The 20,381-nt window shown below is 44.5% G+C and overlaps 2 pseudogenes; one reads left to right on the forward strand and one right to left on the reverse strand.

Moving 5' to 3' along the window:
- Positions 1 to 16,379: 16,379 nt before the first annotated feature.
- LOC134931412 (5S ribosomal RNA) lies at positions 16,380 to 16,498 on the reverse strand (annotated as a pseudogene).
- A 2,080-nt stretch (positions 16,499 to 18,578) lies between these two features.
- LOC134931413 (5S ribosomal RNA) lies at positions 18,579 to 18,697 on the forward strand (annotated as a pseudogene).
- The last annotated feature ends 1,684 nt before the right edge of the window (positions 18,698 to 20,381 follow it).

Consider the following 20,381-nt stretch of genomic DNA (forward strand, 5'->3'; position numbering starts at 1 on the left):
AACGCGACGCGGTAAATAACGCAAATCTATTTTTGGAAAAAAAAAAAATAAATCTGAAATTTAGTTTAACAGATCCTGCTCCTAATTGGTAACACTTTTGGCCTAAAGACAATTTCTGCGCAGAAATAGATATAGAAACAAAAGTGTACATGTGTTGAGTGAGTGTGTTTTGTATACAAAAGTTTATATAACTTTAAGGTGGAACCAAAAGGAAAGCCGGGTACTCGTCAAGGGACACACGTGTAAGTGACATATACGGTGGCTAGGGAGGCATCCCTGGTTAAATAATATTTGAGCATTAGAGTATAGCGGACCATAAGGTAACAAGACCAGGAGGTCATAAGGTAACAAGACCAGGAGGTCATAAGGTAACAAGACCAGGAGGTCATAAGGTAACAAGACCAGGAGGTCATAAGGTAACAGACCAGGAGGTCATAAGGTAACAGGTAAAATAGACAAAGAGGTCCGCTATAAAAGTCCAGTGGCACAACGCCTGGGGTGTTGGTGCAGAACCCATATAGGCCATAAGCTCTTGCTGAAGGAATCGCGGCCGGAAACATCGATTCCATTGATCTTTCAGTACATGACAAGTAGTGCTCGTGTACTGAACGATTGGACCGCACGTAATTGTGTGCAGTAGTTAGTAATCTGACCTAATACCATTAGAGTAAAGTGGTCACAAACGCTATTTGTACATTCTGACGTGATTTGTGTAATTTTTTATTTTTGGAAGGGAAGTTCGCTGGTCACTCAGGAACTATCCAACAACCGATACTTGCTGGGGAACGCGCCCCAGTAAATAAAGGTTCACAGGGGCCCTAGGTTGGGTACAGCAGCTCTGGTTACAGTGATTGCAGTACTGGCCAACGTGGGCGAGAAGTAAGTGGGGTACTTGATAAACCACCACCGCCGGCCTGCCCAAGGACATCTTGGTTTGTTTGTAAGGGTTCGCTGAAAACCTTGAGATAAAGATCCAAGGAGGAATAAGCAACGCCTGCAGATTATGGGGGCCATTTGTTCAGGTAGGGGGCGATCAACCTCGGTTCGGGTTGATTCAGAGAACCGACCAGTTGGGTCGGCACGATATGTAATGTGTGAAAAATACGGTAGTCACACAGAGGTTTTATGTGATGAATGGGAGAGAATGACTGTACAAGACAGGGACAAATTCCCAAGAATAGGTAGCTTCAGTCCAGAAGTGTTACAAAATTTAAGGAGGAGGATATGTCTCGTAAAATCAGCAAAGAGACGAATTCAGCATCATGATTATTTACAGTTATGGCACCAGGAAGGTGAGATACAGAGAGGTTTGGCTCTGGCGGCAGGATCTGGGGCAGTCAGGAAGTTGATTGCCACAGCTCCTCCTCCACCATACATGGCAGGAGAGAAGTTGATTGCGGAGAGAAACGCACTGGGTTGTAAAACACAAACTCTTAGTAACCCTGTAAATGTTAATGATGTTAACCAAATAACTCATGCAAGTATTAACCCGTGCAAGATGTACCCTGTTTTGAACCTTCCTCAGGAGTGTGATCAAGAAGACGATTCAGCAACAATTTCAGCTCTCTCTCTTGCAGCCACCATAGCAGAGACCACAGTAGGCACAGCGACACCCACGAGATTAGTGAAAGCCCCTAGCGGAGGGATAGGTGAGGTCGTGTCAACGGGTAAGTACGGCACCATGCACTACACTGAAACAATTGTACCACAACAAGCTGTAGAATCTACACAGGAAGAGGCTGTTAGAATTGCTCCTGTAAGGGTAATAGCAGTTCCCAATGGAAAAACAGATGTGTCTGGAGCCACTCCCATAAGGAACATTGCCATGTACACTCCATTTTCCCGAATGGAATTAAGAACAATAGTGTCCGAATTTCCTGACCCCAGGAAGGATTTAGTTGCTAGCCAAAAATACATCAGGGATCTAGGTAACACTGTAGAACCCAACAACAAGGATTGGCAGATACTGCTAAGAGCTTGTTTACCTTCCAATGTTGACGCAACTCAATTTTTAGCTGATTGTGCATTGGATAAAGATGTACCGCTTACAGACGTGTACAACAAGGATAATGTAAAAAGGATAAATTTACAGCTAAAAGAGTATTTCCCAGCCGTTGTTAAATGGAACAAGATATTTTCCATTAAGCAAAAGGAGTCCGAAACAGCAATAGAATATTTTCACCGGGCACTATTAGAAATGGCAAAGTACACTGGTATAGAAGACATTAAGACCAACCCAAACCATCGAGAAGTAGCAGTATCTGTACTGATGGATGGTTTGAAAGAAACATTAAAAGCTAGGGTACAGACCACACAACCATGTTGGCGAGGTCTGTCAGTGTCCACATTGAGAGAGGCTGCTATTGATCACGACAGAAACATCACTAGGCACAGGGAGTCGCAAAGTGATAAGTTGATGTCCGTAAGTATACAGGCGCTGACCACAAGGCAACCTGCGTATGTACCACCGAATCCTGTGGGTAAGGCAAGTGTAATAACATGTTTTTCTTGTAACAGACCGGGACACTTTGCACGAGAATGTAGAACAAAGAATGTACAAAGGTCTTTTCAACCCCCTAGACAACAACACAACACACGACATTGGGAGCAGGGTCCACAGAGGCGGAGTTTTGAGCCACATACAGGGGAAACAAAAAGATATCCCCCAAACAGAGACTGGCATGCCTCTGGTAGTTCCCAGCTAACCCCCTCACAAGTAGTTGCTGCCAATGGGATTCAGGGAGGTCAGCATACCCAATAGGGGTGTGGCCATACCTGTAATCTGCAGCCAGTTAAGTTGATTGCCAGTCTTGGAAGCGAACCAGAGATTGCAATCAATGTGGCTGGTAAAACTTTAAACTTTCTTGTAGACACAGGGGCGGCCAAGTCAGTGATAAATTCGACAGTGGGCATGAGAACCACTGGTAGGACAATTCCAGCCATGGGAGTAACAGGAGTAGTCCAGCACTACCCTGTTAGCAAACCAGCCGAGATTACAATAGGGCCTTTGCATACCAAGCATTCCTTTTTGCTGGCTGCATCGGCACCAACTAATCTCCTGGGAAGAGACTTACTATGTAAAATGGGTTGCGTCATTTATTGTACTCCTGAAGGTGTATTCTTGGACATCCCTGAGAATCACGCTCAGGAAGTACGAGACATGTTAGACTCCCCATCAAAATTAATGTCACATTCCATTATGACAAATAGGAATCCATCCCAAGTGGAAGAGATGACATCTCAGATGCCAGGGTCGCTTTGGACAAAAGATGGACAGGACACTGGATTAATGGCAAACGTAGCTCCAGTAGTTGTGCAAGTAAAAGATGGTAGGATAGCTCCAAAAATCCCACAGTATCCTCTGAAGCCAGAGGTGGAGCTAGGAGTTTTTCCCGTAATAGAGCGCTTGCTACAACAGGGCATTCTAGTAAGAACGTCCAGCACCGCAAATAGTCCCATCTTCCCTGTTAAAAAGAGTGGGGGGAGGGGTTACAGGCTAGTGCAGGATCTAAGGGGGATTAACAAAATAGTTGAGAGTCAGTTCCCCGTAGTGCCTAATCCAGCTGTCATCCTAATGCAAATTCCTCCCACTGCCAAATTTTTCACTGTTATTGACCTCTGCTCCGCTTTCTTTTCGGTACCTCTGCACCCTGACAGCCAATATTTGTTTGCATTCACATACAGAGGAGTCCAATACACGTGGACTCGGTTACCCCAAGGTTTCATAGACAGTCCAAGTATATTTTCTCAGGCTTTGCATGATTGTTTACAGTCTTTCCAACCAGACAGTGGATCAGTATTGATACAGTATGTGGACGATTTATTACTGTGTTCAGATTCACTGGAAGCATCTCTGAAGGATACGAAACAGCTCCTGTTTCATCTTTCAGACACAGGTCACAAGGTTTCCAAAGACAAGTTGCAATTATGCCAAGCTAAGGTAAAATATTTGGGACACTGTCTAACACAAGGACTGAGACACCTGACCGCTGATAGAATCCAAGCCATTAGAGACATGACACTGCCACAAACCCAACAACAGATCAGGACGTTTCTAGGAATGTGTGGGTATTGCCGTAATTGGATCCCAGGGTTTTCCATATTGGCGCTACCTTTGCAGGAAATGGTCTCTTCAAACAAACCTGATCGGATTTCGCATACAGACGAATCCGAAACAGCATTTGAGAGACTCAAGCAATGCCTAACGCAGGCACCAGCACTAGGTATGCCAGACTATGGGAAACCCTTTGAACTATACGGAACAGAAAGTGCTGGGTGCGCAGCAGGTGTACTAACACAAAAACACGGTGATGCCAGCAGGCCAATTGCATACTACAGCGCTCAGCTAGACACGGTAGCGCGATCCCTCCCCACATGCTTGCGTAGCGTTGCGGCGATAGCATTGCTAGTGACAAAAAGCGAAGATGTCGTGCTAGGCCACAACCTCACAATCCATACACCGCATGCGGTATCTGCCTTATTGAATTCTGCCCAAACCAGACACGTCTCATCAGCAAGGTTTACGAGATGGGAATTGGCATTAATGGCCCCAGTAAACATCACCATAAGGAGATGCAGCGCATTAAACCCTGCAACATTCCTCCCAGGTGTGCCTGGTCAGGCACAAAGGGTGGGAGGTGAGAGTGATGGGGAAGGAGGATTTAATGCAAAGGAAGATACACATGATTGTATGGAATATTTGACCCAAAATTTTACCGCAAGGCCTGACATCAGTGACAATCCACTGGAAGATGCAGAACTCACGTTCTACACGGACGGTAGTTGTCATAGACAGTCAGACTCGGGAGACTTGTGTACTGGATACGCAGTCGTAGATGACCAAGACACCATAGAAGCGGAACCGCTAGGCCCACCTCACTCAGCCCAGGTTGCTGAACTGGTCGCCCTAACCAGAGCATGTGAATTGGCTAAGGGTAAGTCTGCCAATATCTACACCGATTCCAGATACACGTTCGGGGTAGTACATGATTTCGGAGCCTTATGGCGCCTCAGAAATTTCATGACGGCAGCTGGTACACCGATAGCGCATGCAGCTCACATAAAAAGGCTTCTAACAGCGATACAGGAACCCGACAGAGTGGCTGTTATCAAATGTAAAGCACATACATATAGCCAAGACCCAGTATCCCTTGGTAACAGCCGAGCAGACGAAGCCGCAAAGCTTGCAGCTGCTACCCCCATACGGACAAACACCACACAGTTGATGGTATTTAATACCATCAACACACAGAAGTTGTGTGAGATGCAGAATTTGTGTTCCACACAGGAAAGAGCAGTCTGGAGGGCAAAGGGATATGGCCAGGAGTCCTCAGGGCTCTGGACGGATGGACATGGTAAACCAGTGGCCCCCAGGGCATACCTTCCATGTCTGGCTGAAGCAGCTCACGGGCTGACTCATCTAGGCAAGGAGGGGATGTGCAAATTGGTAAGAGCATACTGGTGCGCCCCAGGATTCTCCTCTCATGCGGGTAAAAGAGCAATGTCATGCCTTACCTGTCTGAGAAAGAATATTGGAAAAGCAATACCTACAGAACCATCCCATATCCCACCTGCCGGCGGCCCTTTCCAGGTAATACAAATTGACTTCATTCAATTACCCCCATGTCGAAATTTGAAATATGTACTTGTTTGTATAGATGTTTTCTCGAATTGGGTAGAAGCTTTTCCAGCAGCTACAAATACCGCTATGTTTACAGCTAAGAAAATTGTGCAGGAATTTGTATGTAGATATGGTATCCCTAGAATCATTGAAAGTGATAGGGGTACCCATTTTACAGGTGATGTCTTTCAAGGAATGTGTAAGTTGATGGGTATTGATAGCAAGCTGCACACTCCGTACCGTCCACAGGCGAGCGCGAAGGTCGAAAGAGTGAACAGCACTATTAAAAATAAATTGAGTAAAGTAATGGCAGAGACAGGATTGACGTGGCCAGAAGCTTTACCCATTGTTTTGTATAGCATCAGAACCACTCCCAGGTCCCCTCTTAATCTGTCTCCTTTTGAAATTCTGTTTGGTCGACAACCACACGTCATGATTAACCCTCAGGATGATTTGAAATGTAACAATGAAGTAACTGTAAAATACTTGATTAACATGAGTAAGCAGTTGAGGAATCAAAATGATAATCTGAAGTTGGTGATTCCTGATTTACCAGATAGTAATTGTCATGACATTGAACCTGGGGATTATGTAATGATACGAAATTTTCTACGCTCAGGTTGTCTTATTGATAGATGGGAAGGACCATACCAGGTCTTATTGACCAGCACCACAGCATTGAAGGTTGCTGAGAGAGAGACTTGGGTCCATTCATCCCACTGCAAGAAGGTTGCTGATCCCGAGAAGTCCCGTGATAAGGAACAGACGGTAGAGGTTGTATCACTGGAGTGTCTGTTCCAGGAGGACTGAGGCGGCACCTGAGCCTTGAAGATCGAAAGCAGTTGTCGACTCCCTTCTCCCTTTTATTGTTTTTCTCCACTTCCCAGCCCCTCTCCCTTAAAATTTCTTTTTCCCCCTTCTCATTCTTCTCTATTTCCTCCTCAAAGATGGACTTGCCCCAAGAGACTGTGATCCGGATTTTGATGTTAACCATGATGTTGACCAGAGCAGTCTGTTCCGGCGAGAGTACCATAGAGGTCGAGAGAGGTTCTGGAATGGGTTCCGATTATGATGATGGAGGCGTAGTTTTCCAAGATCAACCAAACCAACAAGCAAAGGCGAGTATCAGAAAACGATCCGATAGAAGAAATTGTGATGGATTGTTAGCTGAAGAAAATTGTATCTGTAGGCTCTGTGATAATCTGGTTGAAGATGGATGCATAAAGAAATGCCAATCTAGTTTTAATATCCATATGGACCGGCATCCATTGAGTGACTATCACTCCTTAGTGGGTAACGTGTTAAACCAAACAGATTGTTGGGTATGCTCTCAAGTACCTCAGGGTCACAGTAAATCAGGGCTAGTACCATTTCCTTTAACGTTAGGGGAGGTACTTGAGCTAAGTGGTGGGAGACCGGTGGACCGGAGGTTTAACATCTCCAGCCCTCCTAGTTTGAAGCTCCACCAATACCATGTGGATAGGTCCCTCTTATGTTTTAACATCTCCAATCCCAGAAAACCGGGAAATTGGGAAGTGTCATGGAGCAACCTAACCATGACCTTTTCGCATAGAGCAGATAGAATGCCTACAGATACAGAGCTCGTACGCCACATAGCCAGTAGAGGAAAATCTTTCCGGTATAGGTATACCTTAGGAAATAGGATTACTAGAGTTGGAGAGGTATCACCAGGATACTGTGCACATATCGTACAAACCGATACGTGCATTAGGCAGATGGAAGAATTATGGTCAGGAGATTTCACCTGGAAGGTTTGTAACATGGTCATGTCCTTCTCCGTCCCTTATGTTCTCCCCGATGATGCATATTTCATATGCGGGAGAAAGGCGTACAAGTGGCTTGCCCCAAACTCTGAAGGATTGTGTTATATTGGAAAAGTATTGCCTGAAGTGATGACTGTTACACATGACAAAATGAAGGACATACACCGTGGTGCCCAAGCTCCTTATACTCACACTCATTACGAGCACCGAGTTAAAAGACAACTGTCAGAAAGGTTAGAGCATCCGGCCTCTGATCTTATCCATGAATCCACCGGGATTCAGGTTCTGGTAGCGTTAGATTTCACTCGCACCGCTCGAGGTGTGATGAATTATAAATACATTTCCGCACTCGCCAATTTGTTAGATAATATCACTGAAATGTATGATGACACGTTTAGATACACTGGAAGAGAACTTCAAGCTTACAAAACAGAACTAGTTCAGCATAGGATGGTTCTTAATTATCTTACAGCAGTAACAGGCGGATATTGTGTTACATTGGCAACACAGTACGGCATAAAGTGTTGCACGTATATCACAAATAGCACCGAGGATCCGGTAGAGGTCATAGACCAAAAGATGGACGATATTCTCCAATTGAAGTGGGAATTTCGTCGAAAACACAATCTCACCCTTGCTGCTGTAGGTAATGAGCTGACTGGTTGGGTGTCATGGTTGAACCCGCGAAATTGGTTCTCCGGTTTGGGAGACTGGGCTCAAGGAGTCATAATGGATGTTGGAAAGTTTCTACTATGTATCTTGGGTATCGTTATATCGATTGGATTGATATTTAGATGCGGGCAGGCTTTAATGAGGTGCAAACAAAGTACAAGAGTGATGAGCTTGAGGAGCGAGGAAACTGTAATTAACCTGGATTTGATTTATGACCCAATGATAGAAACCAGGATGTGATGAAAATGCGATTATACGGTCCGTTTCTTTCACCTGTTTTTCTGCTTTTTCTCCAAGATACAAAGACCCCCTTGGACGAGGAAGCTGACGAGACGAGATGTATACAGACAACGGATTGACCAAAGAAGAAGATTTGACAACTTTAAATATGGACACTTGATGAACTTTGCCATGGATCCCCAGTTTCCCTAGTATTTTTAAACTCACGCTAGCCCAACATTTTTGTAAATCTGATGGCACTGACAAAGCTTGTTGCTCATGCCTAAGGAGCAATACAGCGCAAAGAAGACGACTCTCAACAGATACCGAACACAACTTCAACAACAGATGTACATTTCCCTGACATAGAATATCATTGCATTTTTCGTAAGTGTTCTTTATCTTCATCTCTACAACCCTCAGGTAACGACACACTTAGACGATAGGGAATACAGGCACAGATATCAGCAACCACATACCTCCCCCATTCATGTATCATCAACTAAAATGTGCATCCCCATTTTGTTACAACCACAGCCGAAATGAGCTCGGTAGAGTTTGACAGCCCATCCACAGACCTGTACCACAGGATAAGAAGGAATTCAAATGTATACTTCGCAATACCTCGAAGCTTGATTTACAACACGTACGGCACGATGATACATGACCCCCCAAACATGGATTCATACACACATGCTTCTGCTATCTCACTAGGTCATACCCTCTTCACACCTTCTCCTCTCTCCTCCCTTACCCAACCATGGAAATCAATTAACCCCTGACTTGCATTTTTCTCCTTAAATGTTTTGTGGCAGTTATTATTGACTGCCAAAGGGTGGACTGTCAAAGTCAGAAAAATGTCTCAATGCACGTTGCCATATTTGCACCGCACACTGGTCCGTGCTGCGCGTGCGTACGCTCTCCCGTGAAGGCGCATACCCGCAATAGCGTGCACTCGCAGGCGCGGTATGCGTATTTACGGTAGAGTTTATGTAGTCGTAGCGTGCGACTCATTCGTTACATATTTGCACAATTAATGTAGTTTGTAGATCATGGTCCCCTTGATAGATTCTGAAAGTTTGGTTAAAATACAATGTCCCAGAGCTGAGGAATCCCTCTTTATATCGTACGAAGGGTCTAACAGGAATCATACAGCAGTGTTTGGTACCCATCGGAAGAGTATTTAATTAGCAAAATTCCGGTGTTGGTTTGGAGCGTATTAATCGCTCGTGCGAATAGTTATGGACATAAGAAGTTTATGTCCATTTCTATTATTTACACATACTCAGGTATGCGGCGGGAAACCCAGTTTCCCACCCACCTGAGCTGTTGGAAATCGTCACAGCCCACCTGTATGAATCACCCTATGACCTTTTGTTATGATGCAGGGCCGAATTCCTTCGGCCAATGGACAATGGGATTGTAGGACCAGGAGATTGCATTGTGTGTGGGGCATAAATAGGCAGGCCGACCACATCCAGCTCTCACTCTTCAACGGTTCTCATTGCTGAAAATCGGGTGCTGGATGTCCAGGCGCATGCGATCGTTTCCCCTTGTGCGTAAGTTTCTCTCCGTAATCATTGTCTTTCTGTGAGCCAATTTCTCTCTCTCTCTCTCTATCTCTCTCTCTCCTCTTTTCTCTTATATCTCTCATAGTATTATAGCATTGTATTGTATTGCATTTAGGTCAGAGTAGTATTGTCTTTTTGTATTTATAGTTTAGTTCTGTGGTTAGGAAGTCTCTGTTATATTGTAGTGTATCAATTGTACTGTTATCCCCTTTTACAAGTATATTAGATATAATACAGTTAATAGGCTTTGGAACCTAAACCAGTATCTGTGCATTTTCTATAGTGTTAAGTGTTCACTTGAGCGTCGGTGACGCTCAAGCAGCTTTGTAGTTAGTCAGGTTACACAAGGTTGCACTTACACCCTGTACTCACATTAAGGTATTCAGTGTATTTCATTGGTATAAGGTTTTATCATAAAGGTATAGTGTTGTGAGCGTCTGCATCGCTGGTGACCTCCTCGTGGTCTCGAGCGTACGCTAAGCTACAGCGAATCATTCCCCTAGACATAACCAATAACGTGTCCTGTGATCACTGGGCCGCGAGCGAACGTGACGCTTGAGCGTCTCGCCTACGGCTGAGCGATCGTTACGCAGATAGCGTACCATTACGGTACTTCTTAAGTAAACAGCGTACAGTGTTCTTAGCTTCATAAAGGGTTGTTTATACGACAAAGGAATTTAGCATTGTCAGGGCCTTTAGTTTATTGATTACCTGCTGGGAGGTACGGTGGAATCCAGAGGCTGCAAGCATCTTCGTTATGTTTTTGTATGTGATTGCATCCTTAACAGTCCCTGTCATTTGGTGGGTGATTTCCGACTCCCCTCTTATCCGTAACAGCTCCCTAACCTCATCCTCACTCCAGTTTGCCATATTCTCCAAGCACTGTAGCAATGCAGCACTGTGAATGTAGTATGAATAAAAACACACTGTTTAAAGCGTGCTGCCTGTTTATTTCCGGGTTCAGACAGGTGACATCATGCAGGGAGACAACCTATCATCTCCTTTTTAAGATTACCGGGTTGAATATAGCGGGTCTGAGGCTTCACACTGCCAAATGAACCGTTTCTGAACCGTGTAGGATCCTTCTTTTTACACGGGTTGAAATACCGGGTTGTTTGACACGGTAAATTCATAATGGCGCTTTCACACTGCACCTCAAACCGGGTTGACACGGCTCAAACTCGGCAATATACCGGGTTATTTTTGCGATGTGAAAGGGGTATTACCTTTTCAGGTATCTTCAAGATGAATCGATATAAATCTGGGGCCCAAAAAAGGAAGGAAAAGAAAGACAATGAAACGAGAGATGAAGGCCTCAAGAAGAAAAATGTCCTTTTTAAGTATTTTGAGAAGAGACAGAAGACTGACGAAGAGGAGAGACAGAAGACTGACGAAGAGGAGAGACAGAAGACTGACGAAGAGGAGAGAAGTTTTGAGAAGTCATCTGAGACTGCGGCGCATTTCCAGGATGAACTAAATGCAATTTGTGAAGCATCAAGTTCAAGTTTATCCAACCTGGAAATACCTTCTGGGACTGTACCTCTCACTACTGATGAAGAGATGCCTGGCCAAAGCAATATGGAGCTGGATGTGAACCAGAAGAACACATTTAACCCAAAGGATCCAGGTGAATGGCCTGAAGTGCTATCAGACAATGACCGGCAAGTCATTGTGAAATTTGGTCTAAACTCTGAAGCTAAACTGAAAGAATTGGTTGGGCAACTGCCTGTAGATGTTGAAGGCAATTCATTTCCCACTTATCTACTTCACACACGTACACCAAATGGACGTGAGAAGTCACCCAGAGTTTGGCTATTTCCAAGTCTAGCAAATAATACCCTATATTGTGCCCCCTGCCGACTCTTTGCATCTGCTTCTCAGGCTAAGCATCATGTAAGCTCGCTTGCCACTGAAGAGGGTTTTAATCCTAAAAAACAGAAATGGAGGAAACTGTACAGAAGACTTCCAGAGCATGAGAGTAGTTTTCAACACAAGCAGTTTTATTTGCAATGGAGAACACTTGAACATGCTATTAGGGGAGACAGTAGAGCAATTGACAGTCAACTACAACAACAGTTGGTATCTGAAAGAGAGAAGTTGATTTCCTTATTGAAACGTTTTCTCGATGTTACCATTCATTTGAGCTCACGTAGTCAGGCATTCCGAGGCAGCTCAGATAAAATAGGAGATGTACATAATGGTAACTTTCTAGGATGTCTTGAATTATGTTCTCATTATGATCCTTTGCTAGAAGAGCACTTAGCTAAAGTGAAGAAGAGCCAAGAAAGTGGTAAACGGCTTCAAGCTCACTATTTGTCACATGAAACACAAAATGAGTTCATTGATTTGTGTGGGAAGCGTGTCTTGGGTGTTATTCTGAATGAAAGATCCGAATCTATTTTTTTTTCTCTGATATGTGATGCAACACCTGACACAGCTCACATTGAGCAAAATGTCCCGATTTTGCGCTACATTCATAAAGATGTAGAAACAAGTCAATGGTCCACACGAGAAAGGTTTATTGAGTTTTTTGATTTCTCACAGAAAACGGGGCTGGAAATTGCAGATGAGGTATTAAAAAGACTGCAGCACCATGGCATAAACATAGCTGATTGCAGAGGACAAGGCTATGACAATGGCAGTAACATGTCTGGAAACGTTAAAGGTGTTCAGGCACGTATTACAGAAAAACATCCAACAGCGATTTATTCACCATGCGCTGCACACTCGCTAAATCTTGTTGGTGTACATGCTGCATCATGCTGCGATGAAGCTATCACTTTTTTTGGATGTGTTAATCGCCTGTATGCTCTGTTTAGTGGCAGCCCTGAAAGATGGAAGTTAATCACTGAAAAAACAGGATGTTCTCTACACAGTCAAAGTGACACCCGTTGGAGTGCTAAAAAAGAAGCGATTCGCCCAGTTGCTCGACACCTTCCCAGTGTTATTGAAGCAATAGACGAATTGATTGCCACCAAAAAGAAACAACTTTCGCATAATGCTTTCTCTGAACTCGGTGGTTTACGTCGCTATTTTTCAAGTTTCAAGGCTGTACTAATGGCAGCCTTCTGGGTTAAGATTCTAGAAAGTTTTGATGAAAGAAATGTCATTCTTCAGTCAAGAGCCATCACGCTTGAAATTGCAGCAGCAAACATAAATGACCTAACGTTAGAAATGAAATCACTAAGAGAACAATGGCCACTTCTTCTCTCTGAAGCCAAACTTGTTGCTGAAAATGTGAATATCCCTGCAAAGCTTAAACAGCCCAGAGAAACTGGCAAAAATAACCAAAGTGAACATGCTGCTGTTGTCACTCCTGAGGATACATTTAAGAGAGATGTCTTCTTTTTAATAATGGATTCCATTATATCTGAACTCACAGATAGGTTTCAGCACATGGACCTCATCTCAAGCTTGTTTTCACCACTTCTAAATTTCCATCTCCTGAGTGAAGTTGAGATCCGTCAACAATGCAAATCACTGCTGGACAATTATCCAGATGACCTTACTTCCAGTTTGGAAAACGAAATAATCCACCTTAAAAGTATCTGCAAAGCAACCTTTGGAGAACATGTCTCTGGCCCTCTTTCACTGCTGAATGCAATTTACAAGCTGCAGTTGGAAGACATTTTCGGAGAAGTTTGTATTGGATTACGAATCTTCTGCACTCTTCCAATTACAGTCGCAGAAGGGGAGCGAGCATTCAGCAAACTTGCGATTATAAAAAACCACATGCGAGCAACCATGCTTGAAAGCCGCTAAAATGGTTTAGCATTGTTGTCAATTGAACATGAAATAGCACAGAGTATTGATTTCACTGATGTTATAAAAGATTTTGCTTCCTTGAAAGTAAGAAGACTCTTGTAACTTTCAATGCACAGGGTGTCATTTATTTTGGTTTGTAAAAAGAAAAATGTTGATGTTGTTTATCACATTGTTTGTTAAATATTACAGAATCTTCCTTTTTCTGTATTGCAGAGAGTTGTATTATTTTGTAATTATATACTGTGGATGTTCCATTAAAGCTTTGTTTTCCAGACGTTAGAGAGTCTCTAATTTTATTTTTAATATACTTGTGTCCTGTAGGTTATATGGGTCCCTGTCCTGTTTCCTGAGGGGGAGGAGGGGGCAGGGGGGGGGGGGCCGCAGAGATATCAGTGTACCGGGCCCCAAAATTTCTGTTGCCGGCCCTGGCTGAGAGACGCAGGGGGAGAGGATGGTGTGACTGAGAGACACAGGGGGAGATGATGGTGCGGCTGAGAGAGGCAGGGGGAGATGATGGTGTGGCTGAGAGGCAGGGGGAGATGATGGTGTGGCTGAGAGATGCATGGGGGAGATGATGGTGTTGCTAAAAGAGGCAGGGGGAGATGGTGTGGCTGAGAGGTAATGCAGGGGGGAGATGATGGTGTGCTGAGAAACATGATTGTGTGCAGAGAAATGATGCAGGTGGAGATGACGCAGGGAGATTATGGTGTGGCTGAGAGTAGCGGGGATTAGATGATGGTGTGGCTGAGAGATGCAGAGGGAGATGATGGTATGGCTGAGAGATACATGGAGGAGATGATGTGTAGCTGCGAAGTGATGCAGGGAGGAGATGATGGTGTGGCTGAGAGGTTACGCAGAGAGAAGATGGCATTAGAGAGCTGACCCAGGAGGGAGATGATGGTGTGGCTGAGCGATACAAGGGGGAGATAGTGATGTAGCTGCGAGGTGGGGGAGATGGTGTGGCTGAGAGAAGCAAGGGGTAGATAGTGTGGCTGAGAGATGATGCAGGGGAGATGATGGGGTGCTGAAAGATGTAGCATGGGTGCGATGATGCAGAGGCAAGATAATTGTGTGCCGAGAGATGATGCAGGTGGAAATGACGCAGGAAATAGAGATGATGACATGGCTGAGAGCTGACCCAGGGGGAAGATTATGGTGTGGCTGAGATGCAGGGAGGGGGTAGAGGTGATACAGGGAGGAGATCATGGTGTGGCTGAAAGATGCAGGAAAGAGATGGTGTGGCTGAGAGATGCATTGAAGAGATGATTGCGTGGCTGAGAGGTGACACAGGGAGGAGATGATGGGGTGGCTGATAGGTGATGCAGGGATGAGATGATGGCATGGCTGAAAGCTGACCAAGGGGGGAGATGATGGTGTGGCTGAAAGATGCAGATAGAAGATAGAGGTGACACAGGAAGAAGATGGTGTGTCTGAGAGATGCAGGAAGGAGATGATGGTGTGGCTGAGAGATACAGGGGGGAGATGATGGTATGGCTGAAACATGCATGGAGTAGATGATGGTGTGGCTGAAAGGTGACGAAGGAAGGAAATAATGGTTTGGCTGAGAGACGCAGGGGGCTAGATGATGGTGTGGTTGTGAGACACAGGGGGAGATGATGGTGGGGCTGAGAGAGGCTGGGGGAGATGATGGTGTGGCTGAGAGAGGCAGGGGTAGATGATGGTGTGACAGAGAGATGACACAGGGGGGCGATGATGGTGTTATGAAAGATGAAGCAGGGGTAAGATGATAGTGTGCTGAGAGATGACACAGAGGTGAGATGATTGTGTGCTGAGAGATGATGCAGGCAGAGATGATGCAGGGCGGATATGATGGCATGGCTGAGAGTTGACCCGGGAAGGGGGGGATGATGGTGTGGCTGAGAGATACAGGGAGGAGATAGAGGTGACAGGGGGAGGAGAACATGGTGTGGCTGAGAGATGCAGGAAAGAGATGATGGTGTGGCTGCTGCCGCTTTCACATCGCATCAATAACCCGGGTTATTGCCGGGTCAAGGTGCATTGTGAAAGTACCAAAGTGAATATCCTGGGTCGAGCAACCCAGCATTTCAACCCCGGTTAAAAGAAGGGTTTAGCATATGTCGGAACCCGACTCGTTGTGCAGTGTGCAAGCCTCTGTCCTGGGATATTCAACCTGGGTCTCAAAAAAAGGTGCTGATTGGCTGTTTATGTGTCTGCTATGCAATGGGAGAGGACAGAAGGCTCTTGTGTGGGCGCACTCTTAAATGAAAAACAATAGAAAAATTTTTTATTTTGGAAGTATTAAAGAGAATATTTTAAGATATAACTTTTATTAATAAAGTTAAAACAAGATGAACTTCCCACAAATCTTGAAACATAACCGGAGATTCTTGAGGAATTAAAAATGTCCTGGTCTCTTAAATCGTAAGAGTATGGAAAGGGTTGTAGACATGGAGTAGTCATACCCCCATTTCCCCTGACCAGTACAGTAATTCTGTATTAATGGAACCGGGGTTTTTTTGTCACAACACAGTTTCAAAATAATTAGGCTAAGACTAGCTGGAATGGTAATCAGTGGTCACCACTCAAGGAATTATACACCTGAGTATTAACAGCATGCCATGGCCCTATTTGCGGGCAGGAATTGTGAGCAAGAAGTAATGGTCAGTTGATATAGATATTGAAAGTAATAGAGGAAAGAGAAAGTAAAATTAGTGGTGATACTGCTGTTGGTGTGTATTGGTCACATAAGAGCGGAAATTAATTCCTGACCTACCACACCAGGTATTCACAGGCAGTCACCTCTCCTGATACTAACCTGGCCCAACGCTGTTTGGCTTCCAAGATCGGACGAGATCGGGCACTGACAGCGTGGTATGGTCGTAGGGATTTATGTGTACACCAATGAGAGTGCACCTATATAGGAAATTGAAACTGAGAGAAAAGATGATAGGAAAGGGAAATTGCGGATGAGATCAGTACGTGAAAATATGTGGATCTGCTTTCCACGTTAGACCCGGTTTAGGAGATTCCACTGGTGTGGTACTCTATCCCGAGAATCGTGAATGAGAGTCCACGAAAATTGGTGAACACAGATTAAGAAGATATAAGGTTAATATCTGTGATAGAGTAATGCAAAGGTTTAAGCTGTCATTAGGAGGTATACACAATTAGGTGGGGCTGAGCCCAATGACCGACCTCAGACGGTCTTAAGCGTATGAAAGTTATAACCTTAGGCAAGTAATGGTTTTATAGCCCCTAAAGAGTAGATAGACATACACATAAACACAGAAATTGAAAAACTGAAAGAGTAAGCTGTATTGGGTATTGTGACCCGGTACCGGCAGCATAAAACAAACTGCTAGGTGTACTGTACCATGCGAAATGATAGTGTCGATACAAATAATATATCCCTTAAAGATTTGAGACAATAAGAGGTATATGAACTACATATAAATAGACCCAAACTGATGTGAGTAATATACCCCTAATGGGGAAAGCTATATGAGTTAATGTACCCAGTTGTTATGACACAAAAATTGAAATAATTGGTATGCTGCACAGGACAAGACTAAGATCCTGTTGCAGACATACAGAGTCCTAATAGCAAATTGATGAGACTTAAACAGTATGTCCCTGTCCCTAGGAGGAAATATCAGAGCAGATAATAAATAAACTGACCAAAACGATTGCTGGCAAAAAACAAATGATTTTGGGTGACTCACAGAATGGCCTCAGGTACAAAGAGGCTGAGTGCTGGCTGGTCTAACGGCAAAGGTCCTTACAATAAGGATAATCTAAGTAATTGGAAGGAGCTTACGAATCTCCAGTGAATTAATTCTGATCCGTTAGGATGGCGCCATGATGTGACTGTGTGGACGGAGTTCCCCGCAGAAAACGCGTTTCACCCTGTGGGCTTGTTCACTTCCTGGTTCCGGAACCAGGAAGTGAACAAGCCCACAGGGTGAAACGCGTTTTCTGCGGGGAACTCCGTCCACACAGTCACATCATGGCGCCATCCTAACGGATCAGAATTAATTCACTGGAGATTCGTAAGCTCCTTCCAATTACTTAGATTATCCTTATTGTAAGGACCTTTGCCGTTAGACCAGCCAGCACTCAGCCTCTTTGTACCTGAGGCCATTCTGTGAGTCACCCAAAATCATTTGTTTTTTGCCAGCAATCGTTTTGGTCAGTTTATTTATTATCTGCTCTGATATTTCCTCCTAGGGACAGGGACATACTGTTTAAGTCTCATCAATTTGCTATTAGGACTCTGTATGTCTGCAACAGGATCTTAGTCTTGTCCTGTGCAGCATACCAATTATTTCAACTGGGTACATTAACTCATATAGCTTTCCCCATTAGGGGTATATTACTCACATCAGTTTGGGTCTATTTATATGTAGTTCATATACCTCTTATTGTCTCAAATCTTTAAGGGATATATTATTTGTATCGACACTAATCATTTCGCATGGTACAGTACACCTAGCAGTTTGTTTTATGCTGCCGGTACCGGGTCACAATACCCAATACAGCTTACTCTTTCAGTTTTTCAATTTCTGTGTTTATGTGTATGTCTATCTACTCTTTAGGGGCTATAAAACCATTACTTGCCTAAGGTTATAACTTTCATACGCTTAAGACCGTCTGAGGTCGGTCATTGGGCTCAGCCCCACCTAATTGTGTATACCTCCTAATGACAGCTTAAACCTTTGCATTACTCTATCACAGATATTAACCTTATATCTTCTTAATCTGTGTTCACCAATTTTCGTGGACTCTCATTCACGATTCTCGGGATAGAGTACCACACCAGTGGAATCTCCTAAACCGTGTCTAACGTGGAAAGCAGATCCACATATTTTCACGTACTGATCTCATCCGCAATTTCCCTTTCCTATCATCTTTTCTCTCAGTTTCAATTTCCTATATAGGTGCACTCTCATTGGTGTACACATAAATCCCTACGACCATACCACGCTGTCAGTGCCCGATCTCGTCCGATCTTGGAAGCCAAACAGCGTTGGGCCAGGTTAGTATCAGGAGAGGTGACTGCCTGTGAATACCTGGTGTGGTAGGTCAGGAATTAATTTCCGCTCTTATGTGACCAATACACACCAACAGCAGTATCACCACTAATTTTACTTTCTCTTTCCTCTATTACTTTCAATATCTATATCAACTGACCATTACTTCTTGCTCACAATTCCTGCCCGCAAATAGGGCCATGGCATGCTGTTAATACTCAGGTGTATAATTCCTTGAGTGGTGACCACTGATTACCATTCCAGCTAGTCTTAGCCTAATTATTTTGAAACTGTGTTGTGACAAAAAAACCCCGGTTCCATTAATACAGAATTACTGTACTGGTCAGGGGAAATGGGGGTATGACTACTCCATGTCTACAACCCTTTCCATACTCTTACGATTTAAGAGACCAGGACATTTTTAATTCCTCAAGAATCTCCGGTTATGTTTCAAGATTTGTGGGAAGTTCATCTTGTTTTAACTTTATTAATAAAAGTTATATCTTAAAATATTCTCTTTAATACTTCCAAAATAAAAATTTTTTCTATTGTTTTTCATTTAAGAGTGCGCCCACACAAGAGCCTTCTGTCCTCTCCCATTGCATAGTTTACACACTTCTGGCTCTGGGTGCACCACCAACCAGGACTGTATATTACTGATAACATATATTGTTATCTCCCCATTTAGGGCAATACACTGTCCAATTTTGGTCTTTTCTCTGCTATTTTTCTAAAATATTGTATGGAATCTAAACCTGTGCCCGATCGCCCCCTGTCTACTGTTTATGTGTCTGCTCAGAGCAATCCCCAGTCCCTCCTTTTATTCCCTTTGAAACCTCATCAATCTAAGACAGAAATGTCCATTTTAAAACACATCACAGTGTTTAACATGGGTGACCCGGGTTTATTGTGAAAGGCACCAACCCGGGAATAACTCGGATTGAAATGAACTGCAACGTGAAAGGGTCTGAGTCTGCTCAGACTCGGGTTCAAAAACCCGGTCCGACCCAGGTTTGCGATCTAAAAGCGGTATGAGAGATGCAGGGGGGAAATGATGGTATGGCCAGTGCAGTTTCTTGCGGCGGGCGAGCCGTGCAACCGCACAGGGCGCCCGCCGCGGCACTTCTTGAACACTTTAAAATCCATTCCCACCTCCTCCGTCCTCCCGAGTACCCAGCTCGGGGGGGCGGAGTTTCGTGGAATGACACGGTGCGTCGTGACGTCACGACGCAATCGCGTCATTCCACGAAACTCCGCCCCCCGAGCTGGGTACTCGGGAGGACGGAGGAGGGGGAGCCAAGCCGGCGGCGCCGCGAAGAGAAGGGAGAGGCGGCGAAGAGCGGGAAGAACCGCTTCAACTGTAAGTCAGCCTCTCCCTCACTCTCTCTACCCCCCCTCTGCCACCTGCCATCATGTATACAAAGGGGACACTTGCCTGCCATAATATGTTAAATGGGGACACTTGCCTGCCATAATGTGTTAAATGGGGACACCTGCCTGCGTACTGTGTAAAATGGGGACACCTGCCTGCGTACTGTGTAAAATGGGGACATTTGCCTGCATTTTTTTTATGTGAACGTGGGGGGGGGGAGCGCATTTTTCAATCTCGCACTGGGAGCCAAATTGGCTAAAAACGGCCCTGGGTATGGCTGAGAGATGGATGGAGGAGATGATGGTGTGGCTCATTGGTGACACAGGGAGGAAATGATGGCATGGCAGAAAGCTGACCAAGGGGGGA

The sequence above is a fragment of the Pseudophryne corroboree genome, chromosome 5 (genome assembly GCF_028390025.1).
Source record: "Pseudophryne corroboree isolate aPseCor3 chromosome 5, aPseCor3.hap2, whole genome shotgun sequence".
NCBI classification, from domain to species: domain Eukaryota; kingdom Metazoa; phylum Chordata; class Amphibia; order Anura; family Myobatrachidae; genus Pseudophryne; species Pseudophryne corroboree.